The following is a 19,899-nucleotide window of genomic DNA, read 5'->3' as shown; positions in this document are numbered from 1 at the left end:
CAGGAGAGAAACTGATGTTCAGACTGGTGGGATGACTTGGCTAGAGTTGTTTGGGAAGTCTGTAGTATAATGAATTGTCTAACAAATCCCTACTTCCTGCCTCACCATAAAGCCAGTGTCTCTGCTACCTTTCTTCTGTGTTTCATTTCCTCCTTCCTTTTTAGTCTGCTTCAGTCAAGCTCATTCATGTGCTCTTCACTCCCTTCTTCTCCTTACCAGCTGAAGCACATGGCTCATGGGCCCTGCTCCTATCCTCTACCCTCTGATTTCCCATGGTTTTTCCATGTGCTTCATCCATCACTCTCATGGCTGTCACAGTTGTAGATCACCACAGCAGCAGCGCAGTGGTGTTAGGATGAACACAGAAGAAATTAGTTATTATGACTCCAGCTGAGGCAACATACATGTACAAATGGGAAGAGAGTTTTGGGAGAGCCCTGGATGGATTTTTTGGTTTATACAGTGGATAGAAGCTGATATGACAGACTTGCAAGATCTTGCTCATCATGGGCAAAGCTCACAAAATTAATTCCCACCTTGTGTTCCCCTCAGCAGGCAGCTTTTGCTCTGTGTGTTTTCTGCAACACTGCATTTGCTGTCTCCTCTTTGCCACCCCTCCCATGCCAGGCACAGCTGGTGAGTGTAATCTGTGATCCACTGAAGACCATCTGGGAGACAGTGGTGCCACAGAGCAAGACACAAACTTCTGCTGCTGCCACGTGAGCCGCATGCAGCTCCCATCAGCACAGTGCATGGAAGAGAAAAACAGTTGTCAGAGAAGAAAGCAGTCTTCAGAATCAAAATTTATGTGCAGTGTGGAAGGGGTCTGTCAATGCTGCTGCAGCCCTTTGGGTGAGAGGGCTTGTGGAAGCCCGGTGTTTTTTCTCTGAAGTATCAGAGCTTTTATGTGTTTCAGTTGTGATGAGAATGGAGACCTTTCTCATAATACATGTGTCTTTCCAAGTAGGGAGTCTCAAAACCAACAGTGACATGGTGAAAATGATACCTGACTGTACAGCCAGTTACAGATTCTTGCCTTCCACAGTCTTTGTGTTACTGTCCCATTTATATGGATGTAACTTGATGCACTTGCAGCAATTGCATATAAGGAAGATGACTTAGTTACATATAAATGTGGTCAGTGCCCTTAAGTATTTTGATAAATTATTAATCTTAATGAACCAATTCTTCAGACAAATCAAGTATTTGTCTCAGAAAAGTGTGAGGACAAGGTGCCATGAGCTAACATTTTACCCAGCTAACTCTCGACCTGCAAAAAGATTAAAATGGATCCAAGGATAATGTTATTAAAAGGAATTTAGGGTTTGCGCTACCTGTGCCACAGATATATGTCCCTTGGACACTGCTATAGTGGCCAGAGATTTAGATGTGCTCTCCCCTACCTGCTTCTAAATAGCAAGAAACATAGAGCTGGGTGTTTCACGTCAGTGCTTATGAACTTGCTCTCAAAGATGACAGGTGCTTGGTAAGACATTAAAGATTTTCTACAAAATACAGTGAAAATACACACCAGAAGAAAACACACCTACATTCCTGCTTGCAAGCAACAAGAAAAAGGAGAGGGAGAAAGAAAATGCTATTTATTTATATAAACATGGGGAAAAAATAAAGGCACATACAAATTTTTTGTCTTTTTTAGTTGATTATAGAGGAAAAGCAGTGAGCTGCATCTGGTTTGTTTTTTTTTTTAAAGACTGAATTGCTAAGAAACACTGCTACACTGCCTCAGTGCTATCCTTTTGGACAGCTTTCTGCCTGCTTTGCACCACAGGCTCTGTGACAAAGCTGGGACCAAAGATCTGTCGCACTCTTTCCCTTATCTCTCCATCCTCTCCTCCAGCTAAGAAATCCACGTGCTATAATGAGGGCTTCTATCTCACTATCTCCACTACCACACTTCAGTCTTACCCTCTGGAGAGTTATCGCTTTCATTATTGGCAAGGTAATTAAAGGGAAGCCCAGCTCGTATATCAGCTGCTCTTTTGCAAGGCTTTTTGCTCTGTTCAGGGAGATTCTTCTTCCACAGTAGCTCAATGACTGATGTGGGTTCACCCCTTCTTCTCTGAGGCATGACATCGTGGTAACAGTAAGAGATTCTAACCCTGGGGTTCAGTGGTCAAAAGCAATGTTCCTGTCATGTGATCCTCTCCTCCCTGTAAGTGTATTCCGGCTTGGCCTCTGTCACCAGGCTGCCTAATTGTCACATCCCCTTCTCCATCAATCATTTCCGGTTGCTGGTTTCCTGCTACCCTTTCTTTGGCCTGTGATTAAAGTATCTGTGGGAATTCACTGGCTGTGGGACTGTCATCACAGGCTTTAATGAGTATGTGGTGATGCAGCAATGCATCACCTTGTAGTATGGGGATACAGCATAAGAAACAGCAAGGGAAAGTGGTGAACTGAACTCCAGCAAAGGTTGTGTCAGCTCAAGGCAGCTACAACATCTGTACACATTTGTCCGTAGTCATGCTTGGCTCCTCTGTTGTGCTCTCCTGCACTGCTCCCCACCAGGCGGGAGAACCTGCAAGGGTGAAAGAGAATCTCAGTGAGGAGACCCCACAGAGATTTTGCTATGTCGATTACAAAACCTACCCAGCTGTCACCAGCTTTTTGCTTGTAGTTTTGATTGCAATTACTGATTTGTTCCTAAAACTGGGGGCAGATGTGAGTAAGACGGTAATAATATCTTTTCTCCTCTTCCCTCTGTAAGAAGGAAAAATGGTCACGAACTTGGAGCTCCAACTTGACAAGGCCAGAAGCTGTGTGGGACTCCTTGTTGAAGAAAGACTGTCTTGCTCTGTGGCTGCTTCTGCTCTCCCACTGTCAGAAAATGTCCTGAGCTCAGGAACATCTCTGCAGTAGAAGTGTAGATCATGAAACTTGGTCTTGAATGGACCAAGTTTCACGCAGAAAAACAATTTTGTTTCAAGATAATAATATACCTTTCACAGGACCACACAGAGGGATAGGGAAAGTTTGCATGTTCAGCTTTGCTGCCCAAAGCCAAGAACTCCCCCAAGGTTTCAAAGGTTTTGAAGATAGGTTGTATGATATAACTAGAAGTTTGTACTTTCTGACCAGCAGTTTTCCTCATAAACTGGCCTAGATGGCATTCAAGTACATGGCAGTACCACACATGCACCGTGCCGTGACTATGAGCAAAAACAATGCCATCAGGCTTGCAAGCACAGCAAATCTCCCCAGCCAAATCCAGACTCCCCTGAAGTCTTTTTCTGTCTTGGATTTCAACAGAGCCAGAATTTTTCCCCTGCATCTACTTTCACTAGATAACCTTTTTCAATCCTCCCAACTGTTTCTTAGCCAACCGGCATCCCAAACCATCTGTCTGACCAGCACCCTCTTCCCATTTAGATCCCTGTCCATCTTCTGCAAGAAATCACTTATTATGAGTTACTGCTTTTGCATTATGTAATTGTTTTCAGTATTTGTAGGGCCTTTCCTAATCTGTCTGGCTATGCTATGTCAGCCTAAACCATGTCTCTGTGTTTGTTGCAATTCCTCTCCCAGATTGTGTCCCAATAACTCTCTTTCTCCTCCATTCCCCCTGCAGTGAGATTTCAGGTTTGTGAGGAGAACCAGCAGGACTGGGCCCACCAGAAAGCTCCAGCTCACATCTGCTTCTCATGGGTGAGTGCCCCCATCCCTTGATGTCTATGGAGATGAGCATGCATGCCCACAGAAGCATCCCATGGAGCTGTTCCACTTAACCCTTTGCCTTCCTTCCAGAAAATCTGTCTGGATCACAACCCTGCAGTGGGCACCAAGAAAAACTGTCCCGAAGGTTGCCTTTAAAGCCGTGAACTGATGATGTTGTCAGCACATAGTGTTCATTCCCAAGTCATGAAGTTTATTCTGGGACCACTTGAGAGCTGCAAAGCTCTTCCCTTGCCAGGAAAATATCTTTGCTGTTGAGCTCTCCTTCAGATTCTCTCCACATGCCACAAAGGAAATGTTCAGAAACCTAATCTGAGGGGGATCGAGCTGCAAGTTCTCCTTGTCTCCATCAGCTCCATGGGGCATGAAATCTGAGGGTGCTATAGGAATCAGGCAGCCTTTCTAATGCACACCATCTGTGTTACATGCCTCCAACAGTGAGGCAAGCGCTCATGTGTCTCTATTGCTTCAGTCTCCCCCCTTGCTGGTACCCTGCTTGCTTAGAAGGACCCTATTGCCTGTAGCTAGGACTGCTGCTAGGCAAGCAAATAGGAATGACATGCTCTTCCCTTGGGGTAAGAGTGAGAGGTGAAGGATGGTCTTGTGACTGAGACACTGAGCTGTGACTCAGAGAAATAAAAATTTCTGTTCTAATCTCTGTTGCTCAATTCTTGCGTGACCTTGACAAGTCACAGTTACTGTCTCAGTTCCTGGTTTTGATCTGGGGAAGATAATGGCTTCTCATTCCTTTGTATATCTGTGTCAGTGTTCAACTTTTTTGTGCCACAGACTTCCCTCAGCAGTACGTTTGTGTGCCATGCAGCACAGCTGGCCCTTAACTCTGGGCGAGCCTTTAGGAGCTGTTATGATATCCCTAAGCAGAAACAGGAGTGGAGCTTTTGAAGTGGAGCATGCGTGGGCAATGCACTAATCCTGACAGCTTCTTGCTGGTCCTCTTCTGTTGGTTCTGTTGGTCAAAGACTCATCAAAGGCTGGCACAGTCTCTTGAGTGTGAACCCCCTGGTCTGAGCTGCAAATAACTACCACAGCCTCAAGTGGATGAACACCAGGTGCTAAACATTCACTGTCAGATGCTGCATTGTAAGTGAAGGCAGAGAGTTAACCTGCTTTGTGTACCTCATCTAGAATGTCGAGATGTGCTCTCAGTTCTGCTGACACAGACCTGAGGAGAAAAGCTAAATCAAGCTATATAACCCTCATGACAGAGGGCTTATGTGCCATCATTTGGAAGGCCATAGAAGTGCCAAATGCCTGACAACATTTGGAAAGGAGATGATGGAGCAAAGCAATGTCTGTTTTGGAAATTATATATAAAATTCCTATAATTATATAGGGGGGTGTCTAAAGAAAGGAAGTCACTTCTGCAAGACAGACAGCACACAGAAATCAGGTGGGAGGTGAAGGGAGAATATGTGTCCATGAAAAAGAGATGTTTCCTCAGTAGGACTCACCTGTTGGTAGGGTCTCCTTGGGCCATATGATCCCAAACTAAACCATCTATTGAGAAGGACTTGATGTCACCCAGACAGCAACAGGAGGGTAAAGCCCTGTATAAATGGGTACAAGAAAAAAGTAGTTTAAGGGTGTGACCCTGTAAGATCCTGCTTCAGGATCTAAACCTGGGTCAATTCTTCTATACCCTGAGCAGAACAAGGCCTGTGCAATGGGACAAGGTGAATTGTGAGGGCCAAACTGGAGGGAGGACAGCAGAGATCTTGTAAAAAAAATGAATGGAAAAAAGGAGTAGGGATGAGAAGGTTTGAGAGAATGGGGTGAAGGAATGAAGTTAGTTAGGAAAAGGAAAAGACAAAAAAATTCAGAGGAGGTGAAAAGACAGATTTTTAGTGGCCAGTGGAGATGCAATTGTTGAGCCAGGTGTACCTAGAAGCATACCTTGAAAGATGTATCTGTGGCCCACCTGGTAGGCCTTGGAGAGGAATATCTTATATATTCCTCTTACCTTTTGATCTGGATTGGGAAAAGAATATTACTAAGGTTCAGCTCTCTTCTTTGGCATCCCTGAATACCAGAGCAAAATAAAACCAAACTGTTTTCCCAAACATGCTTCTAAAGGGTAACATTTTCTCAATGTTTTGAATTCCTTAAACTCCTTTCTCTGATTTGAATAATCCCTACAAAGCCATGTAATTTCAGGTATATCTTGCTGACAGCAAAGGCAGATTTAGGGAATGAGACAGCTTTACAGAGATATCCTAAGTCCTGAAGGACAAGGTCTTTCATCAGGAAATAGTTTCGCAGGCTCTTCCTGTTGTTTTTTTATAGGCCATTTTGAAACTCGCTTAGATCTAGTATGAAGCTTGAGTCTTTGCTTCAGTCTTTCACCCAAGCCAGCCACTCACTGATTCTTCCTACTCAGAGTATTCTGTGTGTGTGTGTGTGTGTGTGTGTGTGAGGTTCCTCAAGAGCTACAGCAATTACCATCAGATTTCCTTATTTTTTATATATAAGTTTCTCAGTAGTCAGAGGTTCTATGTTAGAGTTATGGGCTTAACGAAAGTTCAGCTTTCTTTTTACTTAGTGTAACTTTCCCTGATGGTTGCTGAGAAGAGCTTTAAAACATGAAAGTTATAAGTTTAAAAGCCAGAAAAAAAATTAAATAATTTTGAAAAAATGGTTTTACATGAATGCCATCATTACTAGTTGCCTAATTTGTGATTTTTAAACAGATTGTGTTTTTCAGAGATTCTGAAAAAGGAAAATGTGATGGTAGCCAGTGTATTTGTGTAATAAATTTTCTGCAGCATTTTAAGATAGCTTAGGCAAATGTGTGATACAAACTGTCAGGTTACTTTCTTTCTGTGTATTTTCTTCCCAAAAGCTGTTCACTTTGAAATAGAGTGGCCAAGACAAGCAAAAAACCTCACAACTCACTAATGGAAGTGAAGCGGAGAGCTTTTTAGCATTAGGGAATCTCCATAGAAAAAACTATTCCATTGTCTGAATGGATCACACTGGGATTGCACATGTGCTCTGGCACTTCCGTCAGCACACCTCCCACTTTTAAAAAGCCTTAAAATGTTGTGGTGTGCTATGACAACATGTCAGAAATTGTGCTACCCAGGCTCAGGAGTTGCTTTTGGCTCTGACTCCTGCAGAGTGCCCTGGTAATGCACAATGACATGGCTCCACACATCCAGGTGTTTTACTCGCTTTCCAGACAAGCAACAATGTCCAACCCCAATTAATCTTTGACTGTAGTAGCAAAACCAATCAGACCCTAAAATATTTCCTGACTAAATCAGCAACCTATACTTTTGCTTTTACCATAACATAATTCATTAATAACACTTTATAGCTTTCACTATGAAAGCATCCCACTGGCTGTTACAGGCCACACCACACCTTGTGGAAATACAATTGCAGAACAACCACCATGCATGTGGCTTGGTTCTCAAATGTTCCCCTTCCACTTTCATCTGGTTCTGGATAGAAAAAAACAGCTCTCAACATGAGGTTGATGAAACTCGTTGCTTTCTCCTTCCTTGCAACATGAAGTGTGTGGTAATATAATCAATAGGAGGGACTGTCCAGAATAGCCGGGGTGCAAAAATAGTAAGTCCTCTGTGACTCCCTCCTGTTCCACAATATAGTCGAGGTAGGGGCTCTCTTGCTTCACTGCTTGTGCAGAAGTCACTGTAGATGGTCACGCACCATGTCAAATACTCCACATCTACCAGGAACCCAGATCCTAGCTCCTGTGCAGTCTGCAAAACTAGAAATCAAATAAATCCACTGAGCAACAACAATAGATGTAGTTGCTCAGCTAGAAGGCTAGACTCATAATCAAGAAAGAAATGAAAAATGATTGAAATTAAAAGCATTTATCTTAAAAGCCCATTGGACACTATTCCCCAGGCTATCTGGCACCACAGTCAGTCTCCATCATGACAGCATCCACACAAGTTGTAATCAGGAGCAAGTGGTCACACTGGTGGCTTCGTTCCACACCTCCCAGGCTACAGCACAGTAATAACAGCATCTCTTGCATTTTTTATTGTCTGCAGCCTTAGAAACACCAGCAGAAAACAAAATGGTATTAAAAAGGCTCTACCAGTGAGACAAAGCTGATTTGTGACCTAAAGGGGATATGAGTACAGATTTAGACGGTCATTTGGGTGTGTGCTTGACTCAAGTCCCACAGCCATCCACACTCTTTCCACGCTGGTGCCTATCTGGGCCCATCTTCTGGCATTTCTGGTGTTTTTCTGGCCCACCTTGGTGCACTTGAGAGTTGGCACCACAGAGAGCATAGGGGTGGCCTGAAAAAGAGGGAGGAGTGCAGTTATCCAAGCCTGAAGAGGACACAGAAACAACGCTTGGCAGGAATACAGAAGTCTCAGTAGAGAGAGAGAAGGCGTGATGAAATCAGCAGATGGTGGAGGGCCAAAGCTCTTGGAACCCAGGATTTATGATGTCCCACCAGTTGTGAGAAGGGCGGACTTTTTTTCCTTTTTTCCTAAATAGATGGTATATTATGACAAGACTCCCTTGGCAGTGGATTTGCATGAATAATGTGGCTGTACTGTACCCAAGTAAATCATTTTTTTGTTCTCAAACATTCCCAAATGGTGTTTGTGCAATTCTGGAGTCTTAAAATGCTACCTGCCTGGCAAAAGCTTGACGGCAGTAATCAAAAGGAAGTGATGCATCCTGTAGGACAGGAAACCCCCTCCAGGGCTGCAAGAATGTGGAGATTCCAGGGCTGCCCAGAAGAAACTTCACCCACTGTGGATCTGAAGCTACTTCTTGGTTGACAGCAGCTGTTGGGTACTGTGTGACACCATGACAGACCAAATTGCTTCAGGAAATAGAAAACTGTCAAGCAGATGCTGCTAGGACATTCGTGGTGGGAGGAAGTACTAGGGATTTTTATTTAGGTACACCATTTTCAATACTGACACTCTGTAAAAGGCGTTTTTAAAGAGCTGCTCTGTCATCGCTTTTACAGAGCATCAGAAGGCAGCTTCAGGCATGTAAAGCTGCAAGATACCATGTGAGAGCATTGGATCAACACCTGAGCAGGGTTCCCTTTGAGGCGTCCTGTCCAAATACTGACAAATGGAACTCAAAAAGAATGAACAAGCAGGACCACAGGAAAGTGGAATAAATAAGCAAAGTATTATTTCAAGACAGTGAGAGAATAACTAAAAGAAACATGCTGAGCTATTTATTTCTAAAATCTCAGTCAGAGAAACCAGTTACCAGGCAGCAAACACCTCATAAGCTGAGTATCTCTAGAAAGCAAAATGCTGTGTAAAACTGGTTTGTAATGAATTAAACTGGAAATTTTTATTTTTTATTTTCAGTTTAAGGTTCTATCATTGTTAACAGGAAAAACAGAGCAGATGCTGTGGTAACTTGAAGCTTCTGGTGTGACTAAGGTACTTAAAGTGGCCCATATGGATTCCAGACCACCCACCTATCCACCCCAGCCCTCAGTCAAGTCAAAACAAAGCATTACATTTTTGAAGAGTTGCAGCTATGGCAAAAAATATAGGCCTCTAAAAAAGCTCGTTATTAGACACTGCCAAGATAGATTTTCGATGATCATTTCTGTTAATTTGGCAACATAAATAAAATACCAGTATTTTTTATTATGGTGCGTGATGTGAGGTGGAGGCTCTTTGGCAGGTATTTCTCTTCAGTGCTCGTCTCTCAGGCGTAGGAGATGCAGGGGCAGGGCATGGTGGCATCTTCTCCTAGCTGCAAGTTCTCACACATGCATCTCAGTGAGCCAGATTCTCCTCTCTACAATGTGGTAAAATGGGAATAGTCTCCTAGAAATTACTGGTACAGAGCCAGCATGAGGTCATCACTGAAATGTGACGTCATGGGCAGCTGCTCCTTACAGGGTAGCAAGAGACACCCTGCTCCCAGACAGTTGAGTTCCTACAGGAGAACAAAAAAGCCTGTGGTGTGTGACCAGGACTACTGCTCCTGCACGTTCCAGATGGTCCACTGTGAGATTTTCTAACCCAAATTATCTAAGAGCTTAATTGCCATTTACATGTAAAATTAGACTCCTAAGCAATTTGTGCTATGCCTGCAATTAGTTCTACAGCTGTTAGGTTTCTTGTTTTGAAAGCAGTGCCTTTATTATATCCCCAAAGATGATGCTTTTCCCAAACGTGGCTTGTTGGCTGAAGTTAAAGTGCCCTGTGCAGGGTCAGTCAGTGCTGTCCTCAGAGCCTGATACAGTGCCCTGTGAGACATCTTTGTGGAGCATTTCTGGAGGCGGTCGTGGCGCTCAATAAACTCTTGTATCAAATTCTCAAGGCTCTATTTTCAACAGGTGTTGTTTCATTATAGAGGGCAGAACCTGTGATTTTCTGACTCTGAAGGCCTTGAGGTCCCAGTGCACCTCTGTGCTCACGCTTCTATTGGGGCACATCATACTCTTACTTTCTGCTCTTAGGGGATTCCTCTTTCTTTAGCCCAAAACTTTTGAATAGGATGAGCTCTACAACACATTCTACATCATGTTAGGCTTGTTTGGATTTTTTCAGGTCCGGGTCTGACAAAACCAGATGAAGAGGTTGAGCATTTCAAGGAGACACTGATAAGAGTGATTAGTTTTACACAGAAAAAAAAAAAAAGAAAAGAAGAGAAACAATAGGAATGTTAGTTTTATACCAGGAATCAAGAAAAGTTTGGGTTTTTTTATTTATAGATCTTTTCTGTAATCACCTGAGGCGATGCACAGAGGTGTTTTCCTGTCTTTGGAGCTGTTCAGCTGACACTATCCTTGTCCTTGCTGTCACCTTGTGGCAATAAAATAGGGAAGATTCATAAGGTAAGTCCCAGCTGAAAAGTGAAGGAATGTGGCACAAACTGTTGCTCCTCTGGCTGCTGTGGGATGAGGTGGCTGTGGGTCACACATCATCCCCATGGCTTCAAAGAGCTGGCAGGAGCAGATGCTTCTGGGCTCATCCCAAGTCATTGACTACTCACCTGCCTTCAGCTTTTGTCCCAGCCAAGCTCCTCCTTGAGGCTGTGGAAAGGATTCCTCAGTAGATGGAGGGAGTAGAAGTGACATTTGTAGGGCCAGGGCTAAAGGATCAGAGCTTGTGGGAGCAATTTTGAGCTATTGGGACTAGACTCACCATCTGTTCCAAAATAATGGATAGCACTGCAGAGTAGGGTATTTCCCTGATGAGAGGATATTTTAGCATCCTCCACAAGCAGTCAGATCTTTGAAACCTGATGCAATGAATTCCAGCTGCTCATGACAGAGAAGACACAAGCCTGTAAGAGGATCATGGAAGGGCAGAGTTTGGATCTTTTTTGCTAAGAAGTGTTATTAAGAGTGGAGCTTTTTATTTCTGTCATTTTACTTGCACATGAGACACTCAGAGATGTATCTTAAGACATGAATAGTGACTCAGGAACATCAGACAGGACAGAACAAACTCTTCAGCGAAAGAAGAGAGGGTGAGAATAGCTGGAGCAAGTACAGCTCAAGGTCAGCTATGTGGAAGAGAAGCAAAAGGGCTGTAGGCTTTGAAGGCCAGTGGCTCCTGGGTGTAACTTCTGCCTGCTTTTCTGAAGTGGGACTGTAGGAAAGGATCCTGCATGTTGTGACAATATTTCATGTCAGCGAGTTTTGGGAAGCTCTCCAAAACTCTGACAAGCCAAATAGCAAGAACTCTGATGGAGGAATCTCCAAGTGTTGGAAATTATGTGGTTTGTCTACATAGAGAAATTGCAGTGGCTTTAAATATCCTGGAGTTAAAGCTCTGTGATCTCTACTGTGAATGAAGATTATATTTGTATAAAGGTGTATGATGCCAATACAACCATTTCAGTATGTGGAGGGGGAAAAAAGAGAGAGAACACACTTCCATCTGAAATAGTTATGCCTGTAGAAGAAACAAATGGCTTGGAACTACTTAAGCAGAATATGTTTATCATACCAACTAGCTCCAAAAGGCTGCATTATAGTCATTGGGAGATGAAATTTATATCCTAGGCAAAGACTAGATTTGAGATTGTAATAAACTGGTTATGTCCTTTCTACTGGTTTCTGCCATACGTGCTAGCTCTAAGGGGCTGGAGGAAACTGGCCTGAAAGAGGGATCATTTTCTTTTTTTTCTAGTTCCTCAACAGACATGGCTGTGGAATTCTTTATTGGCAACAGTACATATGATAGCTTCAGATTAAATTTATTCAGATACACTTAACATTTTTGCTCAAGTCCGACAGCTTCCCAAGCAGATATGAATGATTCTGGAGTTTCTCAGATCTTCTAAGCTGAAACAACTTTTATGGGGCTAGATGGGCTGACTATATGGAGGTGTATAGTACCTTTCTGTACATTCATGTCTGGAGTTGGGCTTGAGCTCCACTTCAGTGGAGTGTAAAGTGATAGTGGGCTACCAGCATATTCCTAGATTAGCCTGAATTGATTTCATTTGCCTATTTCCGAATAGAATTCAGAAAACATTTTTCTAGGCAGCAGTGAAAGCAAGGGACTTCCTCATCTGCACCTGCACCCTCCTCTAGGACATCTTCTGCAAATAGATGTCACAGAGATGGCTGCCCTGGTAAAAAATAGTGTCCCAATATAGTATCTCCCAAGGACCTAGCAGAGGAGGAAGAAAAAGTCAGGTGAGGGGATGGGGTAGAGGTCTCCAAATAGATAATTCAGCTGATGCAGTGGCTGGTGTTCTGAAAGGGAAACTTTGACTGCCTGACTGCCAGTTTCCCTCTCTGGTTAAGAGCTGAACAAAGAGTTTCGGTGTTGCTTCTTCGTGATGTTGATGTTTCTCCACCTTTCATAAACCTACAATTACATGAACTCACTAAATAGTCACTAAATTTTGTCTCCCTTAAAGCTATAATACTTTAGCAAAGTTGTAACCAGTTTAGAGTAATGCTACTGAATTTATCAAAATCTCTCTTCTAGCTCATGTAACTTAAAACAATGTTACAGATTAGTCTGGGTGCAGATAAATGCACATTATTCTGGTTTTATATAGAACAACAAAGACCTGGGTAGCTCAGTAACCTACATGCAGGAAAAGGAATATAGCTTAACTCTCCCACAGCAAATTGCTGTGCTCGACTGTGGCAACCCCACCTCACTTTCTTCCCTGTAATGAGACCAGACCTGCTCCAGTCCAGGGCTTACATATTTCTGAATGACAGACAAAAGCTAAAGGTTGAGAGCAGCTTTCTTGCTTGCACTAGGAAAATTGAAGTCCACAAAGTAAGCAGCTTATCATCTGAAATATTTATGTATTCATCCCTATAAAAGCACCTATCTTCTCTGCAAAACTACAGTGAAGCAAAATGCACTTCCTACTGCCTAGAATGGCTATCAAGGGCATCCTAATTGATTATTGTGAATTTCAAAATATTTTCTTTTTTAGTTCTCTTTACTGCATCTTTTGTCATTAGAGAGCAGGTCAGCCTTCCGGGAGGGCACACAAAACCTCACTGAATGCAATGCATACAAACAAGGTCCATGGCAGAAAATGAGTTCCAGTGTCAAAGACTTTGCATCGAAATTTTCTACCCAGTGGACCCTTTTTACTCAAGTTTATTTTGATAGTTGATAAGTTTAGGACAATGAAAAAAAGCAGAAGTACACAGATCAAAATCCTAATGCATTTCTTGGGCTAGTCTGTGTCACAGTGGACGCTTAACAACTGGAATGGCAGATGGAAAGGGAAGGAAGATACAATAATTTAAGCATTAGTCCAGGTTTCAAAGACCTGTATTCTTAGCTGTCAAGTGATCTAAGTTTCTCCATTCCCCACCTATAAAACACTTTTAACAGCTGTAGCCTTTTTCTGTAAGAAGTCTTATGAAAGTGAATACACCAGCAGCAAGAAAATGTCTGGGTATCATACAGCTGGGTAAGCCAGTAATGCAAGCAATGTATTGAACAGTGTATTGAACAAAGCATTTTTCCATTTGCCTTATTGAACTATGGGTCGCAGAAATGGTGAAGTAGTGTGATTTTCCTCTTCCAATCAATGTTGAATTGATTTCCAGCATTTTTGCATTTTTTGTAGCCTTCTGTAGTCCTTTCTAGTTCCTTTCCAAGCCAGAAGATAACTTAGTTGTGCCTTCTGTACTTTGCACACCAGGTACACAGCATCAGGACATGTTGAAGAGGTGGTGAGAAAATGTTGTGCAGAGCCATGAGGGAACAGGAAATTTCCCCTGATGTCTCTGTCTGCTTGGTCTGCTGGAGAAAACCCAGAGCACTGAAGTATCTATAACTCCAATGTTTCTCGCTTGAGCTATTAGGAACTTGATGAAATTGCAAATACTCTCATCCACTCTTCCCTGAAGCATCTCTCTAGCCTTGGCTAAAATTGCAGCAAACGCTTTCTTCGCTTGGAGGGAAAATAAGAAGTGAAGGCAAAAAGTGGGAAAATAAAATTGTCTTTAAAATGTAGTTGGAGCTGAAGCAGTAAATTCAGCTACTCGGTTGCTGCTTTGCAATTGTTTGTTGTTTCTGCCATCACCCACTAATGCAGTTGAAAGGCTACTGAAGTCACTGAATGCCTTTTGATTTATTCTTTCCTCTGTTTTATATCCAGTAGATATTTTCATAAGTTGGGCTGTCATTACAGTGAAGGTGAAATTTCTGTCCTTTTTCTAGAGACTAATTGTATAAGAAAATAAAACCCCAAAATATTTATAGTATCAATTGCAGTGTATCTGAGTATACCCAGAGCCTAAAAATACCGATTTTAATTAGCGACCTCTTCGGGGTGAGGCGAGAGCTCCATTTTTAGCTACAAGATATTGGTGGAGGTGGAACTCCAGGACAGTTTCAGGGCAATAAGTAGCACGGATTTCAGTAACATGTTTCCTGGCCCAGCAGAGGAGTGGGGAGGGCTCGTGACTATGCTGTTCCACCGCACAGCGTGCTTGCACTGTAACTACAATGTGACTGAGACATTTTTAAAATCACTGTGTTCTATATTAAAGACCCCAGTGATGGCTAAGTGATTAAAACATAGAGGAGTAAGAACTGCTAGACTGCTAGAACTGTAAGACTGCTGGAACTGCAAGACTGCTAGAACTGCCTACTGTTATGGGGAAGCAATTATGTACTAAATACCTAAAGGCAGATATATTTGATGGAAAGTACTGGAACAGAGCTTGTAAAGAATAACTATCAGTTAATTAGTGATATAAATCAAGTTTTTCAAACAGTTATAATAAAGAATTCTCCTTTCAGTTCTGCTTTTGTGTTCCCATTGGCACATGTATGTGTATTCCTAAAGCGAAAGGCAAAATGACACTACTCTGTCAAATTATTTGCCAAAATTACAGTCTGCCACATTCCGCTGTCTGACTAGCCTTGCTGGGCAGGGTTGATATTGCTCTGAAAACTAAATTTAAGGTTATCTGATTCACGAAATCTCAATCTTAAATATTATATTAGGGAAGTGGGGGAGCTTTTATCTTGATATAAAATAAATTGCTATAAAAATGCTATAAAATAGTAATCGTAATTGAGCAGCAGTTGTGTCTTGTTAGTTCTGTTGTTCTGAAATAGTAATGATAGAAGACTGTTTCCTTGCTTGTATCTAGACACATGCAGATGTTACTGCAGGGTAGCTTGGGAAGGAGCTAACATTTGCTACCAGGAGTATCAGCCTGTGTGCATGCTCTGACCTTACAATTAGTTTCAGTCATCTAGCTCCCTTTTCACTAAACAAAGGCCCCATCAAGCTTTTATTTACTGCTGCATAAGAACATGTAAGTGAGAAAATGGATAATATTAACTCATTCCCATGCCTGTGCAATCATAGCACTGCACTGACTTCAGAGGAGCAACATCTGGTTCCGAGAGCGAAGGGGATCAGACAGGGATCCACAGGCTATGGAGTTTTCAACAGGGCCCAAAGGAATGGGGTCAGTACCCACTAGTCCATGGAGCTCCCTTACAGCCTTGTGAAAGCACCGTGTGCTGTGCTTATCTCTGCATTCCTAGTTACTAGCTCCGAATAGTTTAGGAACAGTCAAGTTATTGCTCCATGCTATGTTCGGTATGATATCCTGTTCATGTGCTATCATCTGGGACATCTGGGTCATTTAGGGACACAAATAGCTATCAGCAGCAGGTTAGGATAGATGAAGGGCTTGAGCAAACTCTGCTGAAGCCAGTGGGAGTTTTTCCCATGACTCTGATTTGAAGTTAGATAGAGACATATTTTGGCATGAAATTAATGCATACTTCTAAGTCAGTCGCCCTGTAGGAAGGCATGGAAATGAAACGTTGAAGGAGGGCTTAAGAGAAACTTGTTCAGCTGTGATCAGTGCTCTCAGACTTACAAGCTGGTCTGTTCCAACTCTACCAACTCCATTTACAGTGTGTTTGCCTGTTACAGTAAGGGACATGGAATGTTTGGTGGTTTGTCCTTTTAGACCCTCTTTGCCCTCCAGCTGTTGTGAAATACAATTAATTGTTACACAACTGCTGCATTTTTGCTGTTGTATGACTGCATTCATAAGGATGAAAAGCCCAGTGGGTCTGAAATGATCCTTGCTTCTCAATGGCAGGAGCAGCGGCAGCAGGTGTTTGCTAAGAATACCTCTGGAAGGGAGAGGAAGAGCAAGTATGCCTGTACATATCATTTTGCACGCTGACACTCTTCCCAAGGCAACTGAGGAAATAAGCCAGTTAAGGTTGAAAATGGCAGCTATTAGACAATCCTTTTGTCTCATTCTGTGAAGGTTTAACCAGTCCTGTGAGCTTGTCACTATATTCACTTTAAGAAACAACTGTTTAAAGAAATCCTCTTATTTTTCTGCTGTCAGCCAGAGTCTCAGTTTGCTCCCCCAGTGGTAAACATTCACCTCCACACTGTGTCTGTGTTTTCAGCCAGTGGGAATTCACACCAAGTAGTCAGTGCGTCTTTATTACTGGGAAGTTGCACTATCTGTGTGCAGGAGTTGCTGCTGTTAACTTGAAAATCTGTCTGTGTAGTGCCAGAAACATTTACAAATCTGGGATTCTCTTCCTGGGTCTGCTGCTGAAGTCTGATCATTTGACTGTAGTTAGTGGAGACCTCACAAAAGATACACCAGCAAGGCTGGTACAAATAGTACTCTCAAAAGAAGTAGTTACTCAGGTGACCAGGAGGAGCAGCTCAGGTGCATTCATTGTATGTTAGAAAGTAAAATCTTCTAAGTAGTCACAAAATAGGTGCAGCAGTGGTAACAATTTCTAACAATGTCTTCAAGCTCTGACCATAATTAGACTCTGTGTCATGGTGTCTGTCCTTGAATTCATACCTACAGGTTGTAAGGATGTGGTTTTATGTGAATAATGCTCCACCAGGAACCAGAGAAGGATGTTCATTTGCTCTGCACAATCATCTAATTAAATTGTTGAAATTAAAATTAGTTGTGGCCACAGTACCTTGGGCTGATTTTTAGTTACATGAGAGCATGGTAGATCCCATTTGTATATATTAGAAGAGCTGGGAAGAGGGATGGGTATGACATGGTAATTTTTGCAGGTAATTAGCTTGTTTAGGCTAGATAAATCCGGAAAGAGTGAGAATCTTCACAGGGATATAGCATATCTGGGGATGGGCAGCAGGCTGTGCAAGTGTGTGTGTGTATTAGTGAGCATTGGGGAGCTAGAGGCATGTGGGATCTATTAATACATCTCATGTGAGTTAAATGCAACCGCAGAGCCAAGGCACTTACTACCACTGACTGTCTAATGGTGCTTCATTAGCACCATGCTTTTAAAATGAGTTCTATCTATTATGGATTACAGGACAAATGTACATATTTTCCCTTATTTTGCCCAGATATTGGCCTCTCATAGAAAAAATATTGTGGACTGGATGACCTTGAGTGAACTCATCTGCCACAAAAGGTTTTAAAAGATAAAAACCTTTATAGTCCATTGCCATTCTTCTGAATCTTTCACATTATTAACTTCATCCCCTTATAATACCTCTTTTCAACAGGAAGCTATCAAGTGGATTCCAAGAATGTGGTCAATCTGACCCAGCTCCTTCAGATTCATTTGTCTCGTGATAAAAAGTATAGACAGAATACACCAGGTGTACAGAAGAAGATAAAGAGTTCAGATGTCTATGTGGAACCACTGTAAGTAGATCTTTTCTCTCCAGTAATGTAATTTTATCTTGCTGTATCTAATTGCAGGTGGTTGCTGAATCATAACAATGTCCCTAAAGCCTGAAGCAATGAGAGAAAAATCAAGATTATTTTCAGTTGTCTGAAGTGATTCATTCCACTGTTGCACAGAAGGATATTTTTCTTGGGAATTCATAGATTTCAGTAGTTTGAAAAGTCTTCTCTTATGAAAAAGTTCTAAAACGTCCTCTAAGGTGAGAAGATTCATGAATTGGTTCAGTAGTCAACCACCAACATCTTGCTTGGTGGTGAGACAGAGACTGAACTAGCCAAGTATTGTCTTAGATACATTACCCCCAAAAGACATTTCTGACACTTCTAAAATTAAAATGATAATGTGATTCTTCTGAATTGGTGCTACTTTACTGATTTACCTGTGATTTGCATGAGAACTTCTGTTTGCAAAGAAAGGCACAACTGGTTGTTCTGCACTGTTTGAGCCCATTGGTGGCCTCATATTCACGGTCAATGTGCCACTTGGAATACAACTTGGGAGTCTCCTTGCCAGCCATAGACCTCTGATACTTGAGCAAGACCTGGCTCACCATTCAGCCACAGGTGTCAGTTCCATTCATAGCTATCCCCATCTTTTAAATTATTCAGTGAGTTTGATCCCTGCACTAGAGGGCAGTCCTAGTCAGCTGCACCAGGCAGTAGGTATGTCACACCAGCCACAGGAAAGGTGGGACAAGTCTCAGGACCTGCCTTTTAGTCCTTCAGCCTCTTAGTATTAGCCTTTTGCCAGGGCCAGGAATGAGCAGCACAGGCACTGCCACTTCTCTTCATGAGCAAGAAACTGAAGTGCGGTGGCTGAGTGACAAGTACTCAGACAAGGACAGGACTTGGACAGCTGGCACTGCTTTCAGTAAACATTTAAGAGCTTGCGATTGTCGGGAAAATCAAGTGTGAGTAGGTTTACGTAGTCCCCCATCATTGCAGCCATCAAAGCATTTCTGTTTCCTGCAAAGCTTTGTGTTATTCACAAGTCCAATTGGCCTGCTCCATACCACCTTCATAAATGACTGCATTCACTTGTTTGGAAGGTCCTGCAACATTTAAAATCCTGTTTGAATTGTAAGCAAGATAATAGGAGTATCCATTCCCTCACCTGCTTTCTCCCCAGGGCAGCTGAACGTGCCTGGCTTCTGGCTGTAGGTTGGTATGGGCTGTGCCCTGCGGCATTACAAGGGCAAGGGATTTGGTAGACCCTTTTAGAAAGAGCATGGGTTCCCATGAGACAGAATTCACCCAATATTTGGAAAGGAAAGCCATCATGTGAGTAGGGCAGTGTGTGTGAAGCACAAAGCAGAAGTAAAACTGGAATTTGATAGCAATAGGTCTGGGATGCTGAGTATTTGATTTATTTAGGGAGAAAGGAATTTTTCTCCCTCATAGCCAGCACTGAATCATTCATGGAATTCTGAATTTGCCTCTTGAGAAGTAGGCGTTGCTTGATGCCTCAGACAAGATACTAAACTTGGTGGTTGCCAGTGCGACCTGGCCTACCAGATCCTGTGCTCTGTTGAAGGGAGAACTCTGGTAACCACCTGTTTGGATATTTCTGCCCTTGTGTGCAGCCAGATTTACAGCACCACAAACGTGAGGAAATTATATCCAAGAAGGAAAGTCACAGAAATACCACACTGTTAAGTGAATAGCAGCTTTTTGTAAAGAGCAGTTGACTTCACAAACTGGCCCCAAATGGATTTTGGGTAAGCGCTGTTTTTCTTCCATCAAAAAGCTGAAAAGAGGCAGAGAAACAGAAGACTGTCTTATTAGCTCTGGTTGAGGGCCATGCCACCAAGCAATCTTGGTGAATCCTCCTCCTCCTTCAGCCCTCACATGCACTGCTCAAGACTGTCTGCAGCCCACTTGCTGCCAAGCCTGGCTTTCCACCATCTGCACCAGACAACCTTTTCTTTTGGCCTGCTGCTGCTGTTCAGGGCTCCGTCAGTTCAAATGGCAAACATGGATACGAGCATTACCAAAAGCAAAGCCCCATGTGGAGGGGACAGTGT

The 19,899-nt window shown here is 42.6% G+C and overlaps 1 long non-coding RNA gene across 1 annotated transcript in view; it reads left to right on the top strand.

Annotated features, from left to right (window-relative positions):
• The first annotated feature begins 3,591 nt into the window (after positions 1-3,591).
• The window catches only part of LOC116439282, an 81,214-nt gene continuing 64,906 nt past the window's right edge, over positions 3,592-19,899 (top strand). The window contains exons 1-2 of the long non-coding RNA XR_004238116.1: positions 3,592-3,669; positions 17,692-17,833. This is a non-coding gene — a long non-coding RNA (uncharacterized LOC116439282). The remainder of the gene's footprint in view (positions 3,670-17,691; positions 17,834-19,899) is intronic.

The sequence above is a fragment of the Corvus moneduloides genome, chromosome 2 (assembly GCF_009650955.1).
Source record: "Corvus moneduloides isolate bCorMon1 chromosome 2, bCorMon1.pri, whole genome shotgun sequence".
Classification (NCBI taxonomy): domain Eukaryota; kingdom Metazoa; phylum Chordata; class Aves; order Passeriformes; family Corvidae; genus Corvus; species Corvus moneduloides.
Note: the sequence above shows the minus strand (reverse complement) of the source record. Positions and strands in the feature narration are given on the sequence as shown.